The sequence below is a fragment of the Schistocerca cancellata genome, chromosome 3 (assembly GCF_023864275.1).
Source record: "Schistocerca cancellata isolate TAMUIC-IGC-003103 chromosome 3, iqSchCanc2.1, whole genome shotgun sequence".
In the NCBI taxonomy this organism is placed as follows: domain Eukaryota; kingdom Metazoa; phylum Arthropoda; class Insecta; order Orthoptera; family Acrididae; genus Schistocerca; species Schistocerca cancellata.
The window spans coordinates 786,351,190-786,373,218 of record NC_064628.1 but is presented as its reverse complement, the minus strand read 5'-3'; positions in this window follow the sequence as shown (position 1 = coordinate 786,373,218).

Below are 22,029 nucleotides of genomic sequence, written 5' to 3'. Positions count from 1 at the left end.
TCAAAGGAATCGTATCGGCATTTGCCTTAATACGCTGGCTGCCACGAGTACTCGGGCGGACACACCAGAGATATACGTCTGACGCCATATGCCTGCCAGCAGCCACACTGCCACCCTTGATTACACTGGCGAAAAAACTGGGAAATCACATAAAGTTAACTATATATCTCGTGTCTATTCTTTCGGACATAACCGAAAAAAAAACACCATTTTGATTCTGCAGTTACTATGAATAAAGACACAAAGGAATTAGTGACGTTAGTTACGAGTGGGCATTGATTTAAATCAACGGGGAAAGTTAAAAATTTGTAACGATTCGGGTCTAGACAGATGCGCAGACTATTGCGCCATTCGAACACAGTTTTCAGCACAGTTGCTGTTAATACCATAGCACGCCCCCCCTCGGAAGCAAATTCTCAACTTACCCACACACTACTGGCCCGAAAGAACATACACCAAATATATCAATAAGGCGGCGATGGCCAATGATCGCTTCAGTGCGGATCCACACTACATTCGAACTCTTATGGGAGTCGTCGAAATGCCGCGGCTAATGAGCATAATGGGCAAGGAGCTTTGTGTGTGAAATCTTATGGGACTTAACTGCTAAGGTCATCAGTCCCCAATCTTACACATTATTTAACCTAATTATCCTAAGGACAAACACACACACACACACACACACACACACACACACACACACACACCCATGCCCGAGGGAGAACTCGAACCTCCGCCGGGACCAGCCGCACAGTCCATGACTGCAGCGCCTTAGACCCCTCGGCTAATCCCGCGCGGCCAAGGAGCTTTACATGCGTAGAACGTGCATAAGGTGAGAGCTTAGGGGAGGCGTGCTAGGGTAGTCTATGGAGTTGCGGTGACCTCTGTGTGCGGATGGCATCTACATCTGCCTAGTAGGCAGTAGACCTGGGCTCAAATTTACGTCCGCAAAAATTTTCAACTTAGCCCTTTGGTTTAAATAAATGCCCATTTGCAACGAATCCCATTAATTCCTTTGTGGCATAGTTATTTTACTCCATTCTTGTTTATATGTGTCCTTTATAGGTCAAGATTTTCAGATAACAATCTACACTCATGCTCATAAATTAAGGATAATGCTGATAAACGGTGAAACAACGCTCTGGTGGGGGGTTTGCGGGTTTAAATCACCTCGGGGTATGACCATGCGGTGAATTTGACGTGCGGTCGTTGCACGGTGGCGCTGGCAGCAGTCCACACACGCATAGGTACGTTGGTGCATGTCAGAGTACGGTGCAGCGAGTAAGTGTGCAGACGTTTTCAGACGTGCTAATGGTGACTGTGTGTTGAAAATGGCTCAGAGAACACAAATTTATGATGTTAAGAGGGGTAGAATACTAGGGCGACTGGAGGCTGACCAAACACAGCAGATTATTGCAGGGTCCCTCCATGTGCCACAAAGTGTGATCTCAGGATTATGGCAACGATTCCAGCAGACAGGAAACCTGCCCAGGCGCCACAGTACGGGACGTCCACAGTGTACAACACCACAAGAAGACCAATATCGCACCATCAGTGCCCGCAGGCGGCCACGGAGTGCTACAGGTAGCCTTGCTTGGGAACCTACCGCAGCCACTGGAACAGTTGTCTCCACACACACAGTCTATAGGCGATTGAACAGACATGAATTTTTCGCCTGGAGACCTGCATGGTGCATTCCACTGACCCCAGGTCACAGGAGAGCCCGTAAAGCTTGGTCTCAAGAACACAGTACATGGTCATTTGGAACAGTGGTCCCAGGTTATGTTCACCGCCGTTCCATGTATAGTCTGAACAGTGATTCTCGCCGGGATTTCATCTGGCGTGAACCAGGAACCAGATAATGTCCTCGAAAGGGACCTGTATGTAGGTCGTGGTTTGATGATGTGAGGTGCGATTATGATTGGGGCATGTACACCCCTGCATGTCTTTGACAGAGGAACTGTAACAGGTCAGGTGTATCGGGACGTCATTTTGCACCAGTATGTCCGCCTTTTTAGGGGTGCAGTGGGTCCCACCTTCCTCCTGATGGATGATAACGCACGGCACAACCGAGCTGCCATCGTGGAGGAGTACCTTGAAACAGAAAATATCAGGCGAATGGAGTGGCCTGCCTGTTCTCCAGACCTAAACCCCATCGATCACGTGTGGGATGCTCTCGGTCGACATATCGCAGCACGTCTTCAATCCCCTACGACACTTCCAGAGCTCCGACGGGCACTGGTGCAAGAATGGGAGGCTGTATCCCAGCAGCTGCTCGACCACCTGATCCAAAGTATACCAACCCGTTGTGCGCCCTGTGTACATGTCCATGGTGATCATATCCCATACTGATGTCGGGGTACATGCGCAGGAAATAGTGGCGTTTTGGGGCAGATGTGTTTTGGGACGGTTTTCTCAACTTATCACCAATACTGTGAACTTACAGATCTGTGTCGTGTGTGTTCCCTATGTGCCTATTCTATTAGCGACAGTTTTGTGCAGTGCCAGGTTGTGTGGCACCACATTGTGCAATTATCGCCAGCCGGAGTGGCCGAGCGGTTCTAGGCGCTACAGTCTGGAACCGCGCGATCGCTACGTTCGCAGGTTCGAATCCTGCCTCGGGCATGGATGTGTGTGATGTCCTTAGGTTAGTTAGGTTTAAGTAGTTCTAAGTTCTAGGGGACTGATGACCTCAGCAGTTAAGTCCCTTAGTGCTCAGAGCCATTTGAACCATTTTGCAATTATCCTTAATTTATGAGCATGAGAGTAGAATGGCTGCAGAGCGCGACGTCTGAGTGCAACATGTGAACTTAGCGCGCCATGAGAACACCGGCTGCTGCAGGTCAGTTTCCTGAGAACGAGTGTCAGAAATTGCAACTTGATTTAAAGAAAAGGTCACTTATTTTATTTGTTTATCATATGGCTTATTGACAGATTGAAGAAGAAATACATAGTATGTAGTGCGTAATAGCCTGCCGGAAAAATCGCAACACCGAAAAGTAATTAGTGTAGAGTAATGAAATTTCGGGAATACATTTGTCTACGTAACATGTTTATGTGGTTAACATCGCAAGAGCACAGGTTAATGTAAGCGCGAGATAAGACATTGTAAATGTGAAATGCTTGTACATCAATAACCGGTGCTACCGTCAAATCTTGAAAGCAAGCATACAAAAGTGCATGCATTGTGTTGTAGAGTTGCTGGATGTCAGTTTGTGGGATGTCGTTCGATGCCTGTTGCGCTTCGTTGGTCAATCCAGGAACGGTTAATGCTGTAACTAGGTGGCGCTGGAATTTTCGTCCGATGACGACCCGTGTGTGCACGACTAGAGACAGATCCGGTGATCGAGAGGGCCAAGACAACATGCCGCCACTCAGTAGAATGGTTCAAATGGCTCTGAGCACTATGGGACTTAACATCTGTGGTCATCAGTTCCCTAGAACTTAGAACTACTTAAACCTAACTAACCTAAGGACATCACACACATCCATGCCCGAGGCGGGATTCGAACCTGCGACCGTAGCGTCCGCGCGGTTCCGGACTGAGCGCCTAGAACCGCTACACTCAGTAGAGCAAGTTGTGTTATAATAGCTGTATGTGGGTGAGCGTTATCCTGTTGGCAAACACATCCGGAGAAGCTGTTCATGAATAGCGGAAGAGTAGGTGGAATTTCCAGAGTGACGTAAAATTTTGCAGTCAGGGTGTGTAGAAATACCACGACAGTACTGCAGCTGTCATACGAAAAAAAAAGTGGCTCTGAGCACTATAGGAGTTAACACTGAGGTCATCAGTCCCGTAGAATTTAGTAGTACTTAAACCTAACTAACCTAAGGACGTCACACACATCCATTCCCGAGGCAGGATTCGAACCTGCGACCGTAGCGGTCGCGCGGTTCCAGACTGAAGAGGCTAGAACCGCTCGGCCACAACGGCCGGCACGAAATCACACAGCAGACCATAACTGCAGGTATAGGTCCAGTGTGTCTAGTACGTAGATAAATTGGTTGCAGGCCCTCAGTTGGTCTCCTAACCAACACACGGGCATCACTGGCACCGAAGCAGCACTAGCGTTCATCAGAAAACACAACAGACCTCCACCCTGCTCTCCAATGAGCTCTCGCTTGATATCACTGAAGCGGTTTGGGCTGAGTGCAACACACGCTACAGGGCATCTGGCTCAGTGATGTCTTTGAAGTAAGCGATCTGTAACAGTTCGTTGTGTCACTATGGTGCCAACTGCTGCTCAGACTGCTGCTGCAGATGCTGTACGATGCCCCAGAGCCATACGCCGGAAACGATGGTCTTCCCTCTCGTTTGTCAGCCTCGTGATGACTGGGTGTTGTGTGCTGTCCTTAGGTTAGTTAGGTTTAAATAGTTCTAAATTCTAGGGGACTGATGACCTCAGAAGTTGAGTCCCATAGTGCTCAGAGCCATTTTTTCTTCCCTCTCGGTACCGTCACGTGGCCGTCCAGAGACCGGTGTTCTTTGGACCGTAGATTATCGCGACCACCGCTGCCAGCAGTTGTGTACATTGGCTGAATCCTGCCAAGTCCTTCTGCCACATCGCAGAAGAGACAGTCAGATTCCCGTAGCGCTGTTACACGACCTCGTTCAAACTCAGCCAGATGTTGATAATTGTGTCTTTGTCGTCTTAAAGGCATTCTTGACTAACATCAGCCCACCACGTCCAATCTCAAAGGTAACTGACGCTCACGACAGTTACAGCGTTTATTTAAAGCATATATGATTTGCATCCGCATAGTGACGGTATTAGCGCCAGTCTTATGAAGCTGGCGTGAAATTTTAATACTGTAGTTATCATCTTTGAGCTGTGGAAACACGCTAACCAACTTTCACTTATGTCTCACAACTCCTTGATGTTGCAATTTTTTTCCCGTCAATGTATTTACAATATAAAATCTTATAAACAAACACCTAGAGAATGTAATCTATCGACTTTGGAGTCGCCAGCAGGAAGTCTTCTGGTCTACCATCGTGTGATCCTGTGAGACATTCTTCTGTGATGTGTCTGATAGTCTGCGGTTCTTCACAATCACAATGTAATGCTGGTTGCTTTCTCCGTTTCTGTAAAAAATATGCACATATGCCGTTTGGGGTTCCGATTCTTTTTATCGTTGACCATGTTTTACGCTGTAACTCTATCTCTGGTAGGTTTTGGCTGATATACGACTTATTATTATTTTATTGTTCTGTCCATTCTTGAGTCCAAACATAGAAATGTTCCGTACAACTCATCTTCTACAGCGACCTGAACTGCGCGACCGCTACGGTCGCATGTTCGAATCCTACCTCGGTCATGGATGTGTGTTATGTCCTTAGGTTAGTTAGGTTTAAGTAGTTCTAAGTTCTACGTGATTGATGACCTCAGAAGTTAAGTCCCATAGCGCTCAGAGCCATTTGAACCACAGCGACCCTGGCTGTTGTTGGCAGTTGTCTAGAGCTGAGACGGTCATGGTTTGCATCAACAATATCTCTGTGGTTTGGTAGGTTTTTACCATCCGCGATATTTTTTTACCCGTTCGGGAGACAATTTATTCGACGTAGTTGAGAGAGTGGGCTGTGGCTTAGTACTGGCAGCCAGTCTGTAGCTATTGATTTAATAACGCCAGAAATCATTCTCATGACGTTAATTGTAGTAGATCTATCTTCTGCGATATGAGCTGTTTAGCCACACTGGGGCACAATATTCAGCGGTTGAGAAGACAAGACCCAGAGCAGATGAACATAGGGTAGATGCTCCCCAGGTTATACCACAAAGATTGTCAGTGATTCTGTTTCTTGTTTTCAGTTTTTCGGCTTTTTTTGTTATATACTGTCTGGAAGACAGAGTTCTGTCAGTTGCTTTGGTGTTATGGGTGAGTGTAGTGCTTTCAAACATACGGCAAGTTTATTATTTAGATGGGAGCAGGAAACTAACATTTTCGTGACTTTTGTGGGAGTCTTCATTTGTTAGTTCGTCTACATAGCAGACAGCTACACGTGCACCCTGCATAACGCTAAACGGACCAGCAGATGCTAGTGGGCAGCTTATCTTGAGATCTCGGGATCATAAGACACATTCTACGTATGTCAAGAAACGGTAGGTACGTATAAACGAAAAGAAGGAAACGATCACGTACTCAATACGGGATGAGTGTTCGTAAGCTATTCGTTCAAATTAATACAGGATGTATGAAAAACAAATACATTTCTGCAAGGAACATATGGTGTCTGAAGTCAACTTGTAATCTCATGGAACATTTTACTAGAGGTGCTGAGATAAGTCGTTGTGTCAGCGTCGCTGACTGGGAATGTGTACTGACATTCAAATACCCAATGCACAATTCGCATGTTTGAGATCGTACGAATACACGAGTTACTCGACCTCGTGCTCATCAACAGCGATTCGGTGTTAATGTGTGGGCCGGCGTTCTCGGTGACAGGTTGACTGGATCATGCATTCCTCCATTCCGGCTCAACGGATGGAGATACCGCATATTCGTGGAACGTATATTACTAGAACTGCTGGAGGATGTTAGGCAAAGAATGTACTTGGAACACGAGGGGGAGCCACCCCACTTCAGCACTGCTGTAAGGAATCGTTTGAGAGCCATCTTCGGTAATAAATGGATCGGTCGAAATGGCTCTGTGTTCTGGCCACACACCTCAACTGACCTAACGTTTCTGGATTTCTTCCTCTGGGGATACGAAGCCGTTGTGGAAGCAGAAGAAGACCGCGTCGTTAGAATTGCCGTCGCTGCTGGTACCATTGCGGACATGTCAGAAATCTTCAAACGGACACGACAATCGATGGCCCTACGATGTACTGCATGCGTACACGTCACTGGTTGCGCATTCTAGCGGTTCCTATGAATGCCACGGCTGTAATTAACATGCTAAACTATTTTCTGTGCAAATATTTCCTAGCTTCAGAAATTATCTTCAAGGACCGTATGTACCATAACTAAATATATTTGTTTTGATATTCTCTACTTTCTGTATTAATTTGAACAAACAGTTTCGAAACACCCTTTATATAATTTGTTGAGTGGGCGAGTAGAACTGAGGATGCTGATAAATAGCAATCTAAGTGTCTGTGATCAACTTGGTGGCCAGGGCCATTTGTTGCAGGTTTCAAAGCTACAGACCTTTCATGTGTTTCACAAATGTTTAAGTAACATTCCTGGTGTCCCTTGCACATTTTTCTATTTTTAATATCTGTTCCCTTGTGTAGCCTTTTATATTTCCTGATTGGGCTATGAGACTTTTTTTGTTCCTAGAGAACATTGAACAAAATATTCTACCCGATTTGCTATACACCGGTGTCAAGTCAGCCGAAAAATATAAGTTAATGCACAATACTGCAATAAGTCTCCAGCAATTAAAGCTGTCAGAAGCCACAACTGCGACCAAGGCTCAGCTGACAAAAGCCTCCAATCCAAATTCGCAGTTCAAGGGCACCTTGATCCACAATATATGATCCATCAACAAGTCACCTGTGAATGCGATATATTGCAGATTCTCCGTCCATAAATACGTTGAACTAAAGTGAATGAGGTGCGACGCGTCCGGCGGGCACACGGAGTCAGGCGTCGAAGTCAAAATGTCAAGCGAATTAGAGAAGCTCCAGAAAACCTAAGTTTGGATGACTAGACGGGGATTTTAACAAACATTTTCCTGCAAAGCGTGAGTCCAGTGTCTTACCAGTGCGCCACCTCGCTCAGTTTCAGACTGAACATTGTGATACGCTTTCATCTTTTCAGAATGAATCATCCACTCCGCAGAGAAGTGCGTGCTCTTTCGAAATTACCGGAAACATTAAAATTGTGTTTCACGCCGGGATTCGAAACCGGAACCTTTCAATTTGGTGGCAATGCTCTTACCGACTCTTTCTGATGACTATCTACTCCTCTGTCGATTTACTTCAGGAAATTCTGTGTAGATATTGAATGACATCTCTCAAATTACGTAGATGAAAACTTCACTGTTTTTGTTATTATTATGTCTTGTCCATGTTGGTTTTGTTCTCCGTCTAGCTCTGTCTTCGCAACCTGTGAAACCTGACTTTTTTTAAAAAAAAATCGGCCTTTGTATGTCTCTGGTTCCTGTATTCTCATTTCTTCAAGATTCTTTGGTATCTCTTGGACCCAGCGTAGTTTGATTCTCTTGTTCACCGGACACTGTATTATTTGATGTGTTAACCTCCCATGCTCCATTCTTAGGATGTGTCCGAAGAAAATGCTCACTCTCTTTTCCTGATGCTGTCAAAGATTCTCTATATCTTAGTATAAAGTTCTTGGTTCGCACGTCTTCTAAATTGACTATCCCCTGTTCTTTGAGCTCCCTACATCCTCCTGATAATGTTTCGTTCCGGCAGTTCTAGTCTCTTAACTACTCGTGTTCTTCCTAGGCTAAGAGTTTCTGTTGTAAATAGGGCGTCAGTTCGGATTACTCTCTGGGAATGTTCAGTTCTGCATTGATCGAAATATTCTTCTTATTTTAGGGATTCCTAGTGAATTTTTATGCTAAATTCGCCGGCCGGAGTGGCCGAGCGGTTAAAGGTGCTACAGTCTGGAACCGCACGACCGCTACGGTCGCAGGTTCGAATCCTGCCTCGGGCGTGGATGTGTGTGATGTCCTTAGGTTAGTTAGGTTTAAGTAGTTCTAAGTTCTAGGGGACTTATGACCACAGCAGTTGAGTCTCATAGTGCTCAGAGCCATTTGAACCATTTTGCTAAATTCATTTGGTTTATTCGTGCTTCTATTGCTTCCTTTTGTGTAAGGCCAGTGTCTGTTAATTTTCTCATGTGTTTAAATCGCCCCACCTTCTGAATTTTCCCTCCTCCTATTGTCATCCATCTAGCAGTTGTCTCTATGTTTGTCATTTACTGCCTCTTCTCAGTAGAGATCTGTAGACCTGCTTCAGTCGCTTGTCTCTGTAGTTGCTTGGTTTGATTGACCGCCTCTTCTAATAGTTCCGACAATAGCACAATATCGTCTCCGAATGCTAGACAATCTGCCCGTGTTTCTTTTTCCTTGCACCCCAGTCGTATTCCACCAACTCTCTTCATTTCTTGTCGCCACTCTCTGATCGTCTTATCAAGTACAAAGTTAAAGAGTAAAGGGTAGAATCCGTCTTCCTGTCTAACTTAGGTTTTAATCTTTAAGGCCTCTGGACGCTTTCCTCTGAACTTGACCTTTATTATTATTATTATTATTGTTACAGAAGATGACCAGTCCCCTCACAGTATCTCTCTTCCGTACCTAACGGGACTAGTACTCCTGGAAGGAAAGTCGTCGCGGAGAAATGACGTTCCCACAACCTAAGAGATTCTTTCCAGAACGAATCTTTAACTCTTAAGTGGATTGTGCATTGCTTTCGGCTTCGTGGCAGGTAGAGGAGAGCTTCTGTGCTGTCTGGATGATAAGGGAGAGATTCTGGCGAAAGTAAGGCTGTGTGTACGTGCCGTTAGTAGCTCATGCAATACCTCTGTCGATACGAGCAGTACCCGTGGAAAGCAAAGTGCCGCGATTGAGCTCCAGTCTGGCACTCAATTTTAACCCGCCGGCAGGTTTCAAAACGGTATACACTCCACTGCAGAGTGAAAATTCATTGTGGAAACAATCCCAGCCTGGCCTGTAACTAAGCCATTTCATTGCAACACCCAGGAGTTGTTATGTAGCACGGAACGAAGGGTGTTCAATAAGTAATGCAACAATTCTTTTTTTCTGAAAGCACTTGGGTTTTATGCAGGACTGCAGTACACCATATTATCCACTGCTCTTTTGGCTACAAGACCCTATTTTTAAACGTAATCTCCGTTCACTGCGACGACCTTACGCTATCTTACTCTACTGGTCGACGTGGGAGACCATGTCCTGCTGCATCAATAATCTCTCCATCATCCACGTGGTGTTTCCGGCATATTGCATTCTTTATTGGACCAAACAGCCGAAGATGCGAGATACAGGCTACAGGGTGGATGAGGAAGAAAAGTCCAGTGAAGTTTTCTGAGCTCCTCTCCGGTATGCAGACGTGTGTGAGGCCGTGCGTTGTCATGGAGAATGAGAAGTTAGTTTGCATATTTGTGAGAAGGACCACGTTGAAGTCGTTTCTTCAGTCTCCTGATCGTAGCACGATACACTTCAGAGATGATCGTTGCATCATTAGGGAGAATATAAAACAGAATAACCCCTTCAGAGTCCCAGAAGACCTGCGCCAGAAATTTACCGGCTTAGGGTGCGGCTTAGAACTTCTTAGGAGAAGAGGAAGTGTGGCGCCATTCCATCGATTGCCTTTTTATTTCCGGATCGAAGTGATAAACCTATGTTTCATCGCCTGTGATGATTGATACCTGGTAGTCAAGGAAGGCAGGATTCCGTTACGATTGTGGGCGGGGCCGCAGTCAGTTACTATTGGTTCCCTTTTCGAATTACACACATTTATTTTAAAACGGTAATTCCAGACTCAACAATAAATAAAGATATTACACGTTAGTAATGAAGGAATGAACAACTGTGTAATTAATAGAGCTTTCAGCGCGTTACAATTTACCAAATGAGCATAAAATACAGACACAGCAAATAATGTTTCAAAAACAATCCAATGTGATCCCAATTAGAAGTTTAAGGCAAGTAACCACAGTCAGGGCTGAAGGCCTTTAACGTCAAGAACGGCAATTATAAAAGGTTTAACAAACATACTGTAAAACAGCAATACAATAGCAAAGGTTAATTTAAAAAGACTGTCAACTGATCACGAAACAAGTGAGGCAAAATGATGATAAACTTGGTAGCATAATCATTTAAACCTGCTGTAACGCCAAGAATGACAATTATATAAAAGAATTTAGAAACATTCAATGAAACAGCAAATACAATAATAAAACACAAGGGTCAGTCACAGATAGTGCACCAGGAATCGATCTCTGAGTAGGTCCGGCAAAAAACACTTCTGCGAGCGATGATATAGGCAGTCAAGACTTGCATTCTCTTCACAAGATGGTAACTCAGACTAGGACAGTCTATCAAATGAGTAATGATAATCTTTCTGAGGCTACCTGACGTCCAATAAACCAAATGCAAAGATGTAAAATTACGCCAAAGCCGGAATCGGCAGTCTGGGCTCCGCCCGCAGAATACTATGCTTAGAGCGCCCGGGACGAGAAAGGAACCACTACCACCAGAGTAGATGAATCGTCAACCAACCTACAATGAAGGAAGCTATCAAAACCACACGCCTCACTGGACAGCAGGGGCAAGGCGAGGAAACGTACACTGCCGTTACATGCACTAACCCCGAGGGCAGGTAACTGGGGTGTTAGCGGCCACGAGGCAGGAAAAATATCGCTCGTTGAACTTAACAAACAGTAACAAACTGAACACACTAAATAGTAATTAGAAGTCCAGGACAGCTAAGCAAATGAGCCTTCCCCAAGCACTCCACTCGCTGCTCTTCGCCTCGGCAACACTACGAGCAGCAACAAGAATTCGAGTCACTGGAGAAGCGCAAGATCTCGCAATGGTGGAGGTTTCTCTACTTGAATCCAAATGCACTCAACTTAAAGCTTGCAGGATCCGGTTTACGACGAGGCCGTGCACCCTCGTGACCACAGGCTTTCGATCCGGCAGCCCATGCGCGCCACCAGCAGTCCTGGCGTGTTCACGCACTGCGTGGACCTGGCTGCTCCTGAGTCCCCAACCGAACTGCCCACTGACACGACGCGGAAGAACGACGGCGTCGCCCCAAAGATGGGGCAACAGTTACTACGTATCGAAAACCGCCGCTGCTGCTACTAGCGGACGGGCGACGCTTGCGGAAGCGTCAACACGAGAAGAAGACAAACAACTGCAACCATGTCAATTAACCGTACGGCCTGGCCTCGAACAGAGGACGGAAACCTACAAACAGCACCAACACGAGCTGCAGCACGGGTCATTGATGTTCGACATAAAATTGTCACTATGAGCCTCTTAACGCTCAAGCAGTTCCGCACAGACGATCCTTCGTTGTTCTTTACGGTGTTCCGTTAGGCGGTGAGAAACATAGCGGGCACACCCCCTTGAGTACCCCAGCGGGTCGGGAGGACGACGGTTCAATCCCCCGTCCGGCCATCCTGATTTAGGTTTTCCGTAATTTCCCTAAATCACTCCAGGCAAATGCCGGGATGGTTCCTCTGTAAGGGCACGGCCGACTTCCTTCCCAATCCTTCCCTAATCCGATGAGACCGATGACCACGCTGTCTGGTCTCCTTCCCCAAACCAACCAACCAATGAACCCCAGCGGGTGTAAGAGTGTGGCAGCATTACCGGCAGAGACGTCCAGTTGTGAACCGAGGTGTCTGATTGTGGTATGTCGATCGCCTCGAATAAGAGTGTCCGCTCGTTTCAATATTGCAGGACTCACAGCTGTGTGCGGCTGGTTGGCGTGGGGGAGATTGGATAGGTTTGCGCGACCTTGTTGCGGTGATGGCAGGTGCCTCACCAAACGACTCACAGTGGTTTTCTTCACTGCTAGGTCACCGTAGGCATTCTGCAAGCGCCTATGAACACCAGCGATGCTCTGATTTTCCATCAAAAGAACCTCAGTGACAGCTCTCTTCTTGAAATGCACTTCTGTTACAGACGCCATTTTGAAGGCTACGTATAGCGCCGCGGCCTATCGGAACTTCGAGAAACTACAGGAACTGAAGCGCGAATATTCCCCGATGTCCCAAAGGAAATTCCGCATTTTTTAACCGAATTTGTTCTAGGAAAAAACAACGGTTTGCATTACTTACTGAACGCCCCTTCGTACACAGGAGAGTTTCTGAGATTGATGAAGCTTCAGATGAGTCGTGGCGTCGTGTATTCGCAATGTTTTTACGACTTTTCCACTCGTCATTTTCAATCCTGAAGATGACGAGCAAGAAACTCGTCGAAAAGTACCGATAAAACACCACACCACATCTCGGATGATAACTCTGGAAGACTTTATCAATGACATCCGTCGAGTAGTACTGCATTCTCATTTACCCACATCAAAAAAAGTTTTGAATCATCCCGGTTCCCAGAATTCCTGAAGACAGGCGTTGACTGTGGATACTGTATACAGACACAGTCCCTTTGACTGTTCAGAGATGTCACTAAACCCGACCAAAGATGTAAAGAACCATGCGTGAGCAGCACCTATTAGACGGAATAGGTCCGACAGCCGATCAGTTCCATCAGGTAGGAGGTACACGGCTCGTGTTGCCTGTAGTTCAACCATCCGTAGGTGGTTAATAGCTAGGTGAGATCGCGTCCGCATTGTTGCTTTGTGCCGGGAAGGGCTCTCAACAAGGGAAGTGTCCAGTCGTCTAGGAGTGAACCAAAGAAATGTTGTTCAGACATGGAAAAGATACAGAGAGACATGAATTGTCGATCAGATGCCTCGCTCACGCGCAACTTCACTCCCGACGTCCATCTTTGCAACCACGACGCCATGCAGCGCGGTACAGATGGACCCAACAACATGCCGAATGGACCGGTCAGGATTTCCATCACGTTCTCTTCACCTATGAGTGTCGCATATGCCTTCAACTAGACGACGCCTTAGACCAGGGCTTAACAACTGGCCGGTTTTGAGCGCGAGTACTCGCGTCTGCTCAGGCACGTGCTCGCGAGCAGGTGCAAGGTCGCGGAGAAGGGAGGGAGGGGAAATGCGCGCGCAAGTTTGAATGTGATCTCGCGTTCGTAGCAGATTTCACTAGCCATCTGAATGCTTTGAACATTTTACTACAAGGTAAAGATCTGCTAATTACTCATTTCATTGATCGAATACGAACTTTTAAAATGAAATTGACACTTTGGGTGAGTCAGCTGGAAACAGGAAACCTAGTTAATTTTCCTAAATTATCATCCATGCAAGATGTTCAGAAAGACTGTGAACGTTATTCACACAGTTTAGGTGATCAGCGCTTTCAAGATCTGACAGCACTAGACAGTGATTTTGATCTGTTCTCTCCATATTCAGCTAATATTTAAGAGATTCGTCCTGAGCTACAGCAAGAAATTATTGACCTGCAGTGTGACAGAGAATACAGAGACAACTTTCAGAACAAGAAAAACATTTTGGAATTCCACAGACACTTCCCTCAGGATAAATTTCCTCGTTTGCACAAACTGGCGGCTACAATAATATCAATGTTCGGTTCCAGGTATGTTTATGAACAACTGTTGTCTGCAATGAAATGTAACAATACGCGCCTGAGAAACGCATTGTCTGATCGAAATTTAAACTGCACGCTGCGCCTAAAATGCACAAGAACAATTACTCCGAACATAGACGCAATTGTAAAGGGCAAAAAGTACAAGATAACCGAGAATTCCACACTTCAGTGACACCTTTTATTGTGTAACAGTTCACAAATTAATACGAATGTAGAGGCATACACTAAGCTAATAAAATTATGTGGCGTGTGTGCATTCTCCTTTATTTGTTTCATTTGTCACAGTAATAATTCGTGAGTGATATCCCTGCAGGTGGCCGCGGATTTACATTGACTGGCGGCAGCTGTTGTGTGCCCCACGTGACTTGCCCCACTCTCCGCTCTGGTCAGGTAGTGGGGGTAGCGTGCTCGCGCTGCTCCGTGCTCGTGCCTTGCTGCTCACAGCTTGCTCCGCGAGCACGTATGTTGTGAAGCCCTGCCTTAGACACACTGTCCAGCGAGTACAGCAAGATGGACGTTCCCTGCTGTTTTGGGGTGGCATTATGTCGGGCCGACGTACGCCGCTGGTGGTCATGGAAGGCGCCGTAACGGCTGTACGATACATAAATGCCATCTTCCGATCGATAGTGCAACCATAACCCTGGGTTCGGTGTAGGGCGGCGGAGGGCTGAAGTGGACTGCGGTAGTCGTTGTGGAGTTGTGGAGCGCTGCGGCTGCGACGGGGACGGAACCTCTCCGTCGTTTCTAGGTCTGCAGTTAACATACAACATACAACCGTCAGGAATGTGGAGCCATTCCGACTCCAGCTGTGCTAGATTTCTCAGTTGAGGATTCACAGCCCGGTCGAGGTCGTCCTACAGATTCTCCTTTGCGTTTAAATCTGGAGAGTCTGGTGGTCAGGAGGTACGGTAAGCTCGCTCTCGCCCTCGTGCTCTTCGAACCACACACGTACACAGCGAACAGTGTGACACCTTGTGCTCTCCTGCTAGCACAAGCCAGCCTGCCGAGGAAAAACAAAATGCGTGTAGGGGTGGGCGTGGTACCTGAGAATAGATGTGTTGATCCACTCTGCCTTCCAGAATGACGTGCTCACTCAGGAAATGCAATAAAAACATTCCCCAGACAATAACGCTCCCTACTCCGGTCTGCGACCGTCTGATGCTCCAATGGCCGTCTGTATGAAGGAGCATAAAACGTGATTCATACGAAAATGCCACCTGTGGTCACTCAGTGGACGTCCAATTGCGCTACTGGCGTGCTAATTCCAGCTCCCGTCGCCGATGACAAGCAGTCAGCGTAAGTTTATCAACCTCGCATTTGCTGTGGAGGCCCAGACTCAGCAACATTCGCCGAACCGTCGTTGAGGAGGCACTTTTGGTAGCCACTTCCTTCATTTGGACGGTCAGTTGCTCCACAGTTACTCGTCTATTCAACCGCACACATCTCAGCAATCGTCATTCAGCCCTGTCATCTATGGCCTGTTGTGCACTACAATTACCTCGGCGCCTGTCTTGGACGCAACTATTTTTCCACGCACAGTGTACTTCAAACCACGGGAGCACGCGAACAATTTACAGACTGAGTCGTTTCGGAAATGCTTCCACCACTGGCCAAAAAGCCAATGATCATATCCTTTAAATTTCACACGATTCGCTCCATTTTCGCATTACGACGAAGTCTGCACTGTTTCCATGTTCCCCGACATGCTTTATGTACCCTCCACAGCTAGTGCTGCCACCTGCTGTCTGTGAGTGATTGTTGCATGTTGATGTCGAACACAGACTGTGGACACAGTAATGTAACACTTCAATCACACTGTTCTACAAAAAAAACCTTTTTTTCTATTTCTGATAAAAAATATTGTGATCTTAGTTGTATTTTGAGTGCTGAATTGAAAAATGTTTTCGTTTTTTTTTTTTCTGTCAGGGATAGTTTATGAGTAATCGCAATTTTATTTCTCTTTTCAGTTTCTGATATAGTGCAGCAAACGTGAGGTGAAATTCGACAAACAAATGCACATCTTTATGATGTTATAAGTTCATCACATTAATGGAGAGTGGGATCTAACATATAACACAGTAACCTTTGTGTATACACTTTGAAGCATTTATTTGACATGAGAAATTACAGAAAATTGATGTGCATTACAAGCATTGTGAATCTTTCTTCTCTCGAATGATATTCCAGGAATAATCTGCTAACATAGAAGGTACCCACTTCCCTTCATAGCGCCTTTCTATGGTAGAAATGTCTTTATGGAATCTTTCCCCATGGTCATCCGATACGTCACTACAACTCTCTGTGAAGTAGTCCAGATGAGAGTCCATCATATGTACCTTCAAAGACATATTGCACCCCAAATCCTGATATGCTTTGATCATATCCTTCACCATTGCTTTGTAGTTAGTAGCTCTTCTTCTTCCGAGGAAGTTTTCCGACACCATCTTGAAACAGTCCCATACGGTTTTTTCTTTATCAGTTAAACATGCTTCAAAATTTGCATCTTTCTGCAACTCCCTGATTTGTGGGCCCACAAATACACCTTCCTTTATTTTTGCAGCTGAAAGACGGGGGAATTTGGTAGCTAGATATGCAAACCCACAGCCTGTTGGATCCATGGCCTTCACGAATTGTTTCATTAGGCCAAGTTTGATGTGAAGCGGTGGAAGTAGTATATATTCAGCAGCTACCAGACTTTCACGTTGTACATTCTTTTCGCCAACTTTCCATCTTCGCCTAGGCCATTTCTTTTTCACGTAGTGAGAATTTCCGTCTCGACTATCCCACTCGCAAAGAAAACAGGCATACTTTGTGTAGCCTTGTTGCATTCCCAGTACCACAGCAATTACCTTGAAATCTGCACATATTTTCCATTTGTGTTCATTGTATTTTTATGAATTTAGCATCATTTGTACGAATTCGTAATTCTCTTTTGTCAAACTAGCTTAAGCTACTGGAACAGAGGGTATTTTATTTCCGTTATGGAGCAAAACACCCTTCAGACTTTCGATGCATCTATGAAAAGTCTCCACTCCTGTGAAATATAAGTGAAGTTCAGCACTTTCATCAGGCCAGCAACGTCATTTCAAAATGTCAGTGCTTCGTCAGTTGAAAAATAAGAAATAAAGACATGTTCTCTGTGCCTGAACACACTGATTTTAGTACTTTGGTGCAGTAGATTATACTCTTGTAATCTTGGACCAAGCAGCTGCGCCTTTTGTTTACTTAGTCCTAGATCACGTTCTAAATCACTTAAATCGGCCTGTGTTAACAAATGTGGCGATGACTCACTTGTGCAGTGATATAAAGAATCATCATCTGTGATTTCTTCAGTACTACTTATTTCATTGTCACTCGGAATTTGACCTCGAGCTCTTGAAGGCACTGGAAGGTTGTCGGAATGCTGCACTGGCATTCTCGCTGAAGGCAGATCTGGGTAAACAATGTGCCTCTTCGACTTTTTGTTTGTAAAACCCTGAATTTTTGTTAGACAGAAATAACAATCAGTAACATGGTCCTTAGGCTCCCTCCACACCATGGGAACAGCAAACAACGCCACATTCTCTTTACCTTTCCACCACTGAATTAGTTTGCAGTAACATGTAGCACAACAGAAATGGGGTGCCCATTCTTTATCTTGGTCTCCTACCTCTACTCCAAAGTAATGTTTGTGTGCTTTCTTCATAACTGAAGAAATTTTCTTCCTATTTCTGGCAAAAGAGAACTTCCCACAGATGTAGCAGAAGTTGTCCGGCTTATATCGACATCCACGACGAAGTGGCATTTCACAAATTTAAAAATACCACTTTGGTAATACACCTGTATTAAATTAATAGTAGGGAACTAGAGGAACGCTGACGTGTAAAAACAAGCAGTCGTTTTATCTTCAGCACCAGGCTCAATCAGTTTACACACAGGAACTAAAAATTTCAACTGTGCTCGGAAATATGACAGACAGTTACTTGTCAGCCAAAACACCCACTCGTTAAGACTGACACAAATTGCGGCTAACACCACTGTTGTAAACTCGATGCACCTACCCCTAGGAAGCTTTACTGCCGAGGCAGCGACCGGCTGTCGCCGTTCGAGTTAATGAGATGTTTCAGGTGGTCTTAATGACATAGGTGTGGCGGGGGATAACCTAATGATGTCTGATTCTTCCCACCTGCTGTTGCACAAGAAATTATCACGTTATATCGCTACTGGATGCGTCAACATACCCGTATTTCTCTATAACGACTCTGTGTTTGCCATGAATTGTGAATATACCTATATATATATATATATATATATATATATATATATATATATATACATATTACATAAAAAGTATCCCTGACAACGATATTTTGTTTACATATTTGAATTTCCCACGGTAAAATGGTCTAGAAGCACATACTTTAATATCAGAAATACACTCCTGGAAATTGAAATAAGAACACCGTGAATTCATCGTCCCAGGAAGGGGAAACTTTATTGACACATTCCTGGGGTCAGATACATCACATGATCACACTGACAGAACCACAGGCACATAGACACAGGCAACAGAGCATGCACAATGTCGGCACTAGTACAGTGTATATCCACCTTTCGCAGCAATGCAGGCTGCTATTCTCCCATGGAGACGATCGTAGAGATGCTGGATGTAGTCCTGTGGAACGGCTTGCCATGCCATTTCCACCTGGTGCCTCAGTTGGACCAGCGTTCGTGCTGGACGTGCAGACCGCGTGAGACGACGCTTCATCCAGTCCCAAACATGCTCAATGGGGGACAGATCCGGAGATCTTGCTGGCCAGGGTAGTCGACTTACACCTTCTAGAGCACGTTGGGTGGCACGGGATACATGCGGACGTGCATTGTCCTGTTGGAACAGCAAGTTCCCTTGCCGGTCTAGGAATGGTAGAACGATGGGTTCGATGACGGTTTGGATGTACCGTGCACTATTCAGTGTCCCCTCGACGATCACCAGTGGTGTACGGCCAGTGTAGGAGATCGCTCCCCACACCATGATGCCGGGTGTTGGCCCTGTGTGCCTCGGTCGTATGCAGTCCTGATTGTGGCGCTCACCTGCACGGCGCCAAACACGCATACGACCATCATTGGCACCAAGGCAGAAGCGACTCTCATCGCTGAAGACGACACGTCTCCATTCGTCCCTCCATTCACGCCTGTCGCGACACCACTGGAGGCGGGCTGCACGATGTTGGGGCGTGAGCGGAAGACGGCCTAACGGTGTGCGGGACCGTAGCCCAGCTTCATGGAGACGGTTGCGAATGGTCCTCGCCGATACCCCAGGAGCAACAGTGTCCCTAATTTGCTGGGAAGTGGCGGTGCGGTCCCCTACGGCACTGCGTAGGATCCTACGGTCTTGGCGTGCATCCGTGCGTCGCTGCAGTCCGGTCCCAGGTCGACGGGCACGTGCACCTTCCGCCGACCACTGGCGACAACATCGATGTACTGTGGAGACCTCACGCCCCCCGTTGTTGAGCAATTCGGCGGTACGTCCACCCGGCCTCCCGCATGCCCACTATACGCCCTCGCTCAAAGTCCGTCAACGGCACATACGGTTCACGTCCACGCTGTCGCGGCATGCTACCAGTGTTAAAGACTGCGATGGAGCTCCGTATGCCACGGCAAACTGGCTGACACTGACGGCGGCGGTGCACAAATGCTGCGCAGCTAGCGCCATTCGACGGCCAACACCGCGGTTCCTGGTGTGTCCGCTGTGCCGTGCGTGTGATCATTGCTTGTACAGCCCTCTCGCAGTGTCCGGAGCAAGTATGGTGGGTCTGACACACCGGTGTCAATGTGTTCTTTTTTCCATTTCCAGGAGTGTAGAACCCATGTCGAACAGTGTCATTCATAATCGCTTGCGGCAGCGAAGCATTAAAAATAACTGTCAGCTTTTATAGGAATATACCACTAGAGCTACCAGAGTCGAATTAATTAACATGCAGTATAAAACTAACTGTAGGAAAAGCTGGTGCAAGACTGAGATTTATTGGAGTAAGCCGAACGATACGTGTCTTACAAAACCCTCGTTCCGCCGATTCCACAACACTGCTCGTCTATTTACCTGACTTCAAACGACGAAAGAAACTCCCTGACAGCTGGCAGCGCTGTTGCCAGCTTTCAACCTGCGAAGTACAAACTGCTGCCGCAACACCGAAAGCCATAGCCGCTTAACGCTGCTGCAACACAAGGACGTTGCCACAGAAACGGAAACAAAATAGTTTCACTGCGACTGGTCGTGGTAGGCGCGCGAAGCAGCCGCGCTAACCGTGCGTCAGCTGCCAGGGATCTTCTCTGCTTGTACGGACTGTAGGATCCTTACCAGGTAAGATTAACAGAAGTGATACAGGAGGCGCAACGGTGAACGGTGTGTTTCATTAAGAGGTTCGTTCAGGAAGCGCGGGAGCGTTAGCTCGCCAAACACTAGCGATAAACGTTACAGAAGATGGTCTGTACATCACGCAGAGTTATGTTACAGGAATTCTGAGAGCGTACGTTCTACACGAATCAGTTAACATACACGTTGGCAGGTATTTCTTACAGAATAGTGTATGATGGAAGAAATACTGTGTTAAATGTAAATGTCGTGTGACTAGCGCCTCCCATCAGGTAGACCGTTCGCCGGGTGCAAGTCTTTCGATTTGACGCCACTTCGGCGACCTGCGCGTCGATGGGAATGAAATGGTGATGATTAGGACAAAACAACACCCAGTCCCTGAGCGGAGAAAATCTCCGACTCAGCCGATAATCGAACCCGGGCCCTTAGGATTGACATTCTGACGCACTGACCATTGAGCTACTGGGGGCGGACAATAATGTGTTAAAAATTAAAGTAACTCAAAATCAACGTTTATCATGAACAAAAATCACAAAGAATGTTTCGTCTTCCAAAGTTTCTTCAATTCTGATACCATCATCTGTGAAATTTTCAACACTGTCTCCAGACCTCTGGTGGAGTGTCACCGTAGACCTCATCAGAAGCAGACACCTGCCTTACACTTCGTTTTGAAATCAATTTTTATTGACTTAAACGTTCTTGATCCAACAAATGCGCTTTCTCATCAGACAACATCTGTTTCCTACATGAGCTTCCTGGAAGCATTGCAATTTGTGCACTGTGACTATTCCCTTTTTCTGCACATGGTCTTACTTTAATCGACGGTTTAAAATCAAAGATTAGCCGGCCGGGGTGACCGAGTGGTTCTAGGCGCTACAGCCTGGAACCGCGTGACCACTAAGGTCGCAAGTTCGAATCCTGCCTCGGGCATGGATGTGTGTGATGTCCTTAGGTTAGTAAGGTTTAAGTAGTTCTAAGTTCTAGGGGACTGATGACCTCAGAAGTTAAGCTCAAAGATACTTCAGCACTTTTTGCTTTAATGAGAGCACCTTTTGTTTAAGGCCCTGGTTCTTAATTGTCCTCTACTTGATGTTCAACAGGAGATTAATTAGGTTTTCCTATGACTTAGCTTATTAAACATAAGGACATTGTAAGGTTTACTCCACGTTCTTTGAACCCATTTAACCGCTTTACTGACCGTAGCTGCTTTAAAATATGCACCGACCAACAGGCGAATAAGATAATTAAATCAAGGCCCTAAGTTGTCGACAGGCGTTGATATAAATCAACGGGGACAGTTGAAAATGTGTGCCCCGACCGCGACTCGATCCCGGACCTCCTGCTTACATGGCAGATGCTGTATCCATCTGAGCCACTGAGTGCACAGAAGATAGTGCCACTGCAGGGATTTATCCCTTGCACGCTCCCCGTGAGACCTACATTCCCAACTTAATGCCCACACACTACATTCGTAGTGCCCATACCCA